We start from the raw sequence: 10,000 nt of genomic DNA, 5'->3' as shown, positions 1-10,000 counted from the left end.
TCACACTCTAAACCATTTCACATAGGTCCGCGCGATTGCTCACGGGACCCTATTCTCGCTAGGAGGTTCGGTTCGATTCCTGTACACTACAACGAGCTTTTCCAATTCTTGTGTCCGACTGGCGAACGTTCTGTTGCGTTATAAACTTCGCGGTACTTGCCACCGGGTATGGTGTCCGTACAACCTTCTGAGAAATAGCCGGCGCGATCGACGGGATTAACCGACAATGCAGCGCTGGCTCTTGATCGGGCAATTTACGGGCTTTATCGGGCAATTTACGGGCTTGATGGTGCGACTTACGGGCCTGATAGTGCGACTAACGGGCTTGATAGGGCAATTTACGGGCTTTTTGGTGCGAATTACGGGCTTTTTGGTGCGACTTATGGGCTTGATAGGGCAATTTACGGGCTTTTTGGTGCGACTTATGGGCTTGATAGGGTAATTTACGGGCTTGTTGGTGCGACTTATGGGCCTGATAGTGCGACTAACGGGCTTGATAGGGCAATTTACGGGCTTTTTGGTGCGACTTACGGGCCTGATAGTGCGACTTATGGGCCTGATAGTGCGACTAACGGGCTTTGATAGTGCGACCAACGGGCTTGATAGTGCGACCTATGGGCTTGATAGTGCGACTAACGGGCTTGATAGTGCGACTTATGGGCTTGATAGTGCGACTTATGGGCTTGATAGTGCGACTTACGGGCTTGCTTTCCCATGTTTTTCGCATCGAGCTTCGGTTCGTTTCGAATAATTTTGTCCATGTTTTTCGTTTGCTACGAGAGGTTCGGTTCGTTTTCAGTTATCCCTGTGTTCATGGTTTTCGTGAGCTTCGATAGGTTTGGTCCGTGTTTTTGAGTACTCTTGTCCATGATTTTCGTGTGCTTCTTGAGGTTTGGTCCGATTTTCAGTACTCTTGTCCATGCTTTCACATGCTCTGATAGGTAGGTTCGTTCTCAGTTATCCCTGTGTTTATGGTTTTCGTGTGCTTCGAGAGGTTTGGTCCGTGTTTTTGAGTACTCTTGTCCATGATTTTCGTGTGCTTCTAGAGGTTTGGTCCGATTTTCAGTACTCTTGTCCATGCTTTCACATGCTCTGATAGGTAGGTTCGTTCTCAGTTATCCCTGTGTTCATGGTTTTCGTGTGCTTCCATAGGTTTGGTCCGTGTTTTTGAGTACTCTTGTCCATGATTTTCGTGTGCTTCTAGAGGTTTGGTCCGATTTTCAGTACTCTTGTCCATGCTTTCACATGCTCTGATAGGTAGGTTCGTTCTCAGTTATCCCTGTGTTCATGGTTTTCGTTTGCTTCGATTCGTTCACTCTATTACTCTTGTCTTTGGTTTTCGTTTGCTTCGATTCGTTCACTCCATTACTCTTGTCTGTGGTTTTTCGTTTGCTTCGATTCGTTCAGTCCATTACTCTTGTATGTGATTTTCGTTTGCTTCGATTCGTTCAGTCCATTACTCTTGTATGTGGTTTTCGTTTGCTTCGAGTCGTTCAGTCCAATACTTACCCTTGTCTATGATTTTCGCTCTAAGCCCAGTCGCCCTGCGCTCTGGAAATCACATACCAACTCTATCACCGATAGCGCTCACACCTTGGAAACCACATTTCACCCAGGGGACCTTAGGGTGGATTTTGAGCCTTTCGGGATTGCGAAACCATCATTTAACACTCTAAACTTAATTTCCGCAATCCCAGACGCACTTTCCATATGGTCTCCAAAAATGCGTGTGAGCTGACCTGGTCCCTTATAATAGGCAATGAACACGATTTTGGCAAAATATTTTTTTCAAAATTTTTTGACTCACCGGGTAAAATCGAATTTACTTGGGAAAAATGTTCTAGCAGGGGCCCTCCCATACAAATTTTTTTCTTCTCAAAAATGATTTTCGTTTCACTTTTCATACTCAGGGGAGTCTAAAATTGATGTTTTGAGTCACCATGAAAAAAAAATTTTTTTTGACCCTAGCTTGTGTCGCGACCCAAAAATCGACTCACTTGGGAAAAATGTTCTAGCAGGGGCCCTCCCATACAAAAATTTTTTCTTCTCAAAAATGATTTTCGTTTCACTTTTCATACTCAGGGGAGTCTAAAATTGATGTTTTGAGTCACGGTGAAAAAAAAAATTTTTTGACCCGAGCTTGTGTCGGCGACCCAAAATCGACGCACTTGGGAAAAATGTTCTAGCAGGGGCCCTCCCATACAAAAATTTTTTCTTCTCAAAAATGATTTTCGTTTCACTTTTCATACTCAGGGGAGTCTAAAATTGATGTTTTGAGTCACCGAGAAAAAAAAATTTTTTTGACCCGAGCTTGTGTCGGCGACCCAAAAATCGACGCACTTGGGAAAAATGTTCTAGCAGGGGCCCTCCCATACAAAAATTTTTTCTTCTCAAAAATGATTTTCGTTTCACTTTTCATACTCAGGGGAGTCTAAAATTGATGTTTTGAGTCACCGAGAAAAAAAAATTTTTTTGACCCGAGCTTGTGTCGGCGACCCAAAAATCGACGCACTTGGGAAATATGTTCTAGCAGGGGCCCTCCCATACAAAAATTTTTTCTTCTCAAAAATGATTTTCGTTTCACTTTTCATACTCAGGGGAGTCTAAAATTGATGTTTTGAGTCACGGTGAAAAAAAAAATTTTTTGACCCGAGCTTGTGTCGGCGACCCAAAATCGACGCACTTGGGAAAAATGTTCTAGCAGGGGCCCTCCCATACAAATTTTTTTCTTCTCAAAAATGATTTTCGTTTCACTTTTCATACTCAGGGGAGTCTAAAATTGATGTTTTGAGTCACCATGAAAAAAAAATTTTTTTTGACCCTAGCTTGTGTCGCGACCCAAAAATCGACTCACTTGGGAAAAATGTTCTAGCAGGGGCCCTCCCATACAAAAATTTTTTCTTCTCAAAAATGATTTTCGTTTCACTTTTCATACTCAGGGGAGTCTAAAATTGATGTTTTGAGTCACGGTGAAAAAAAAAATTTTTTGACCCGAGCTTGTGTCGGCGACCCAAAATCGACGCACTTGGGAAATATGTTCTAGCAGGGGCCCTCCCATACAAAAATTTTTTCTTCTCAAAAATGATTTTCGTTTCACTTTTCATACTCAGGGGAGTCTAAAATTGATGTTTTGAGTCACGGTGAAAAAAAAAATTTTTTGACCCGAGCTTGTGTCGGTGACCCAAAATCGACGCACTTGGGAAAAATGTTCTAGCAGGGGCCCTCCCATACAAAAATTTTTTTTTGACTCACCGGGTAAAATGGTCGCACTTCGTAAAAATGTTCTAGCAGGGGCCCTCCCATACAAAAATTTTTTCTTCTCAAAAATGATTTTCGTTTCACTTTTCATACTCAGGGGAGTCTAATATTGAAGTTTTGAGTCACCGTGAAAAAAATTTTTTTTGACTCACTGGGTAAAATGGTCGCACTTGGGAAAAATGTTCTAGCAGGGGCCCTCCCATACAAAAAATTTTTATTTCTCAAATCGATCCGTGGTTTCACTTTTCATACTCTAGGGCCCATTTGCTTCAACTTTGGAAAAAATTTTCGATGATGAAAAATTTTCGCCTTCGACGTCCATCGACCACTCGACCCGAACTTGGTACTTTTGTATGGAGGTACCCGAGTGGTGACTTTTTCATACAAAAATTTTTATTTCTCATATCGATCCGTGGTTTCACTTTTCATACTCTAGGGCCCAATTGCTTCAACTTTGGAAAAAATTTTCGATGATGAAAAATTTTCGCCTTCGACGTCCATCGACCACTCGACCCGAACTTGGTACTTTTGTATGGAGGTACCCGAGTGGTGACTTTTTCATACAAAAATTTTTATTTCTCATATCGATCCGTGGTTTCACTTTTCATACTCTAGGGCCCAATTGCTTCAACTTTGGAAAAAATTTTCGATGATGAAAAATTTTCGCCTTCGACGTCCATCGACCACTCGACCCGAACTTGGTACTTTTGTATGGAGGTACCCGAGTGGTGACTTTTTCATACAAAAATTTTTATTTCTCATATCGATCCGTGGTTTCACTTTTCATACTCTAGGGCCCAATTGCTTCAACTTTGGAAAAAATTTTCGATGATGAAAAATTTTCACCTTCGACGTCCATCGACCACTCGACCCGAACTTGGTACTTTTGTATGGAGGTACCCAAGTAGTGACTTTTTCATACAAAAATTTTTTTGCGAATACGTGTTCGTTCGCGATCATTAAGGCCATGAACCGCAAGTCCGCTGCGATAGAAATAGTGCATTGTAGTTACTCGACGAGAAAAAAATTCGGGACTTAGAAAAATTTTTGAAAGTCAAATCGTATTGACTTCCAACAACACCTGATAATAAACACACATTGCCTGTTGCACCACAGATCGCATTTGACTTAACAAATCGCCTGTTGGTACGCACATCACCATCGACTTTACCAATCGCGTTTCGCACCGCTAATCCCACTTGGCGTGGAGCCACGCACATAATGTTGCGAGGAGAGTATTAATCGGGACTTAGCGTTTTAAGCTCGCGAACACTCCACTATGGGAGTGCACGCAAGCACCAACTGTACACACACAACACAACAATCACTCTCGCGAACACTCCATTCCCAAAGTGAACGCGAGCACCAGCAAGCATGGGTCGCCTGAGAGGATCGATGCGAACGCATCTCTACAACTCGCAGCTCCCAGCCTGTAGTCCCGTCGTTTGCGGGCGGTCGAAGGTGTCGAAACTAGTTGTATCCACGGTCGACGGAAACACAGCCACCAGGGTTCCCTGTGGTAAGGTACTTCCACGTGCAGCGTGCTCCCGCCCGTTGCGGCTCAGTCTAGTGCTATAGCGGGGATGAGACGTCAGTGTGCGCGGGGCAGCACCGACGGATCTCGGAGGGTTGTTAAGCCCGCTAGCTTCCGATCACCTAATGGGTTTGAGAAGCGCTATCAGCTCGGATTGGATACGACCTTAGAGGCGTTCAGGCATAATCCAGCGGACGTAGCGTCATACCAAAGTCCGGTCGAACTAGTATTGAGCCAGTGGTCCGTACCTGTGGTTCCTCTCGTACTGCACAGGAATTCCGTTAAGATAGCGGCAAACAGCACACACCAGTAGGGTAAAACTAACCTGTCTCACGACGGTCTAAACCCAGCTCACGTTCCCTTGAAAGGGTGAACAATCCTACGCTTGGTGAATTTTGCTTCACAATGATAGGAAGAGCCGACATCGAAGGATCAAAAAGCCACGTCGCTATGAACGCTTGGCGGCCACAAGCCAGTTATCCCTGTGTGTGTGCGTAGCTGTCATTTGCAGTGTTAGGACGTGCTTCTGTGTCGCTCCCTTGAAAAGTGAAAAATTGCATGCAAAAACAGCAGAAAAAGGACGGGAAAGTGTTTATAGTGCCTAATTATTGTGCCCTTTAGTCGCCTATGGCGTTATATCAGTGAAACAGGACGATGCTCGCCTGGAAAGTGCGTTGAAAGTCTCCCCATACATTTTGTATGGGAGCAGTAAAGTGCGAAAATAACGCAGAAAAGGCGAATAAAAACATTAAGTGGCGTTATTAAATCATAGTGTCGGCACCGATAAACGGTTTTATAAACGGTAATACAAAGAAAATAGCCGAAAAGTGCATAAAATAGTGCGTGCAAAATAGCGGCAGAGCGGCGTCAGGTGTGTCGGCGCGTGTGAATGTGCGGCTTGGAACGCGTTCGCGTCTTGACAGCGACGTCAAACAAGTTCGCAGTGAACCCCTGACAGCGATCCAGCACGTCCGCGGTGAACTGGAGCAAGTCCGCAGTCTACCACCGGCAGCGAGCTTTAGCGGAGACACCAAACAGCGCCATCTATTGGGAACCGCGGAGCTTTCGCGAGTGGCGTCACCTGGTGGTCGGTACCGGTATTACGGCTAGTGGAGACAACAACCAGCATCGCTTGGGAGATTTCGACGTTGGAGAAAGCGGCGAACCTGGAAATAATTTTTTGAGTCCTTATTGGTTTTATCATATATTGCTGGAATTAATATTTGTTTTTGTTTCAGAAGAAGCAAATATATATCCAGTAATTCCCAACCAAGCAGGCTGGCCTTCTGAAGGCCATGGATAGGACTTTGAGGGGGCGCACTCCCTCGGTGGACGAGTCGAGTGCTGCCAGCAAAGGCAAACCAGGAGCGAGCTCGAGCAAGAGGCTCACTGTCCCGTTGACGCCTGTAATGGAGGGCGTTGCTGTGAGTGGAGCCACTAGCTCCAGCAAATACGCGGCCAAGTTGGTGACTGGCTGTGGAGGTTCCCCGTCGAGCGAGGTGCGACGCATGATCAGCGAAGCAAAGCTGGACAACGAGACGCTTCTCACGGTCGTTAAGAAGCTGGAGGAGCAGGTGTCGCTCCTGCGTGTACAGCTTGAAACGGCGGCCGAGCAGGCTCGGCAGGACCTGCGTGAGGCGCGTCTCGAGGCGCGACAACGGGAGGAGCGGCTGATCGCCGATAACCTGCAGCTGCGGGAAGAGCTGCGAAAGGAGCGGGAGCTGCTCACGACGCTGGTGGCGCAGTCCATCGGCCATAACCAGCCTGTTGTGCAGCAACAGCCAGAAAGAGCCACGCAGCAGCGTGGACATCAGCAGGACGCGGTGGTGGCAACGAGCAAGCCACCTCAGACGACGGATGGCGGCTCCTGGGTTGAGGTGGTGCGCCGTAAGCCGCCACGTCAGCAGGCGGCTGATCTACAGCGGCAGCAACAGTGGCCACAGCTCCCGCAACGTCAGCAGCAGCAGCAGCGGCAGCAACCGCAACAACGGCCCCAGCCGCAACGGCCGCAGGCCCAGCTGCAGCAACAGCAAGGTGTGGCCAGTACGTCTGGTGCGCAACGTGGAGGTCAGGCGCAACAGCGTCAACGGAAAATAAAGCTGGATGCTATCGAGGTTGCACCGGCGGAGGGCCAGAGCTGGGACGAGGTGTACCAGCTGGTACGAGCAGCTCCCGAGTTGCAGCGTTTCAACAGCCAGCTGGGGGTCGGACGTCGGACCATGCGTTCGCGTCTGGTAATGGACGTGGAGAAGGGAGCAGATACGGCTGCGATCCTGAAATGCGTGCAGGAGGTGTGCGCTCGGGGAGACCAGCCAGCTGCCGCCAGACTGGTGACGCCAATGGTGGAGGTCCGGGTCGACGCTATTGACCCTTTAGCGAAGGAGCAGGACGTGGCGCTGGCTCTAGCCAGCCTTGCACAGTCGCCGGTGGAGGAGTCTGCCGTGCAGCTGCGAAAAGCCTGGAACGGAACGAAGGTGGCGTTCGTTCGCGTTCCGGAGAAGGCGGCGGAGCAGTTGAAGGACCGACATGTACTGATAAAGTACACCTCGTGCCTTGTGCGGACGGCACAGGCTTCGACGTCGCGAGAGCAACGGTGCTTCAGGTGCCTGGAATTCGGTCACCTTCGGGCCAGCTGCCGGAGCGAGGTGGATCGAACAGCTGCGTGCATCCGCTGCGGCCAACCGGGTCACCTGGCCCGAGCCTGCACAGCGGAGGTGTGCTGTGCGATCTGCAAGGGCCCTCACCGAGTAGGACACCCGTCCTGCACCCGGAAGGTCTGAAGGTCTTGCAGATAAACCTCGGGCGCAGCCGTGCAGCGCAGGACATCATGCTGCAGACGGCTAGGGAGATCGGAGCGCAGGTGGTGATAGCGTGCGAGCTGTACAAACCACCTAGAGACAGCGTGCGGTGGGCGGTCGACGAGGCTCAGAGCGTAGCGGTAGTGGCGACTGGCGGCTACCCCATCCAACGACTGGGGAGTTCATCGGTGCCTGGGCTGGTAGTTGCCACCATAGCCGGGATAACGTTTGCCAGCTGCTATGTGTCCCCCAACATCGGACAAGCGGATCTCGGCGACTACCTGGAAGCGGTTGAGCTCACGCTCACGGGGCAGGATCCCATGGTTCTGGCTGGGGATTTTAATGCCTGGAACCAGGAGTGGGGCAGCTCAAGAACCACGGCGAAGGGTGAGGACTTGTTGAGTGTTGTTGAGCACCTCGGTCTTAGGACACTCAACCGAGGGAACACACCCACTTTCAAGGGCAACGGTGTTGCACGGGAAAGCGTCATCGACGTGAGCTTCTCGAGTCCCTGCGTAGCGGAGCCAGGCAGTTGGAGTGTGAGCAGTAGGTACTCCGGTAGCGACCACAGCTATGTGCTGTTCAGCGCTAAACTGCCTTCGACCAGCGGCCGACAAGAACATCAGCATCGGCCACACTGCAACGGGCACGGCGGTACAGCAGGCATGACGCGGCACGCGGGAACACGCTACAAAACAAGCCAATTCAATCAGGCTTGTTTTAAGCTGGCGCTTGGGATCGGCCGTTTCGACGATGTAAGCACACCTGAGGGCCTGATCAGGGGGCTCACAGAAGCGTGCGACGCAACGATGGAGAGGATCCACAAGACGAATTTCCGGCAGGCTCCGACGCTATACTGGTGGAACCCGGAAATCGCGAGGGCGCGAGATGCGTGCGAAGCTGCCGAGGCCAGGCTACGCACAGCAACGCAGACCGACGACCGTATCGCCGCTTCAGCCCGCTTGCTGGACGACCGTAGGGCTTTGGAACGGGAGATCCAGCGCAGCAAAGAGCGCTGCATGCAGGAGCTCATCGACGGAGTCGAGGATGATGTGTTTGGGTTGGGGTATCGAGTGGTTATGGCCAAGCTGCGCAGTCGAGCGCCGCCAGAACTGGACCGTTCTGTGCTGGAGCCGATCATCGACGCCCTCTTCCCGGCCCACCCATCGTTCGAGTGGCCGCCGATTGCGACGGAAAGCGACGAGGACGAAGAGCCCATCCGACCAGTCACCCGTGAGGAGATCCTTTGCATCGCTGAGGGGATGGCCACCTCAAAGGCGCCGGGCCTCGATGGAATTCCCAACGCGGCAGTGAAGACCGCGATGAGGGAGCACCCGGAAGCGTTCGAGCGGGCCTACAATGAGGTCCTGCAGAGCGGCGAGATTCCGGCATCGTGGAAAGTGGCACGCCTGGCGCTCATTCCGAAACCAGGCAAACCACCGGGCGAACCGTCGTCAAGTCGTCCACTGCTGATGCTGGGAGCGGCACCTAAGGGGTTCGAGAGACTGGTTTTGAACCGCCTCAATGAACATCTCGAGGATGAGAGCGCACCTCGCCTATCGCAGGACCAATACGGCTTCCGCCGTGGACGCTCTACGGTCCAAGCTATAGAGAGGGTCATCGAGAAGGGACAGTACGCCAGGACGTTCCATCGCACCAACGGCCGGGATCCTCGATGTCTGATGGTGGCAGCGTTAGACGTCAGGAATGCCTTCAACACGGCCAGTTGGAAGGCGATCGCGATGGCTCTCCAAGAGAAGCGCGTCCCAGCAGCGCTCCAGAGAATTTTGCGCAGCTATTTCTCTGAGCGGGAAATGATCTATGAGACGAGCGAGGGGCCAGTGCGACGAAAACTATCGGCGGGTGTTCCACAGGGGTCGATTCTTGGGCCGACCCTCTGGAATACAATGTATGACGGCGTTCTGCGGCTGACACTGCCGGACGGTGTGGAAACGGTCGGGTTTGCGGATGACCTGGTGGTTCTAGCTGCTGGGACAACACCACAGGAGGCAGCTACCTTGGCGGAAGAGGCCATTTCTTTGATCAGCTCGTGGATGGAGGCTCATCACCTTGAGCTTGCGCCGGCCAAGACCGAGCTGGTCATGATCTCCACGATGCGAAGGGCAAACTCCCGTCACCCGGTCAATATCAACGGAGTGGAGCGAATGCCGAAAGAGACCATCAAATACCTGGGGGTCATCTTACAGGACCACATGTCGTGGGGGCCGCATGTGGATTACGCCACGGCAAAGGCGAAACGTGTGGCACAGGCGGTCACACGGCTAATGGCGAACCACAGCGGGCCTAAGTGCGGAAAGCGACGGCTCCTCTCGGCTGTGGTGGATGCGACGCTCCGGTATGCTGCACCGATCTGGCACGAGGCGTTAGACGTGCGAAGGAATCGCCGTAA

The sequence above is a fragment of the Anopheles moucheti genome (genome assembly GCF_943734755.1).
Source record: "Anopheles moucheti chromosome X unlocalized genomic scaffold, idAnoMoucSN_F20_07 X_unloc_6, whole genome shotgun sequence".
Lineage (NCBI taxonomy): Eukaryota > Metazoa > Arthropoda > Insecta > Diptera > Culicidae > Anopheles > Anopheles moucheti.
This window is presented reverse-complemented; position numbering follows the sequence as displayed.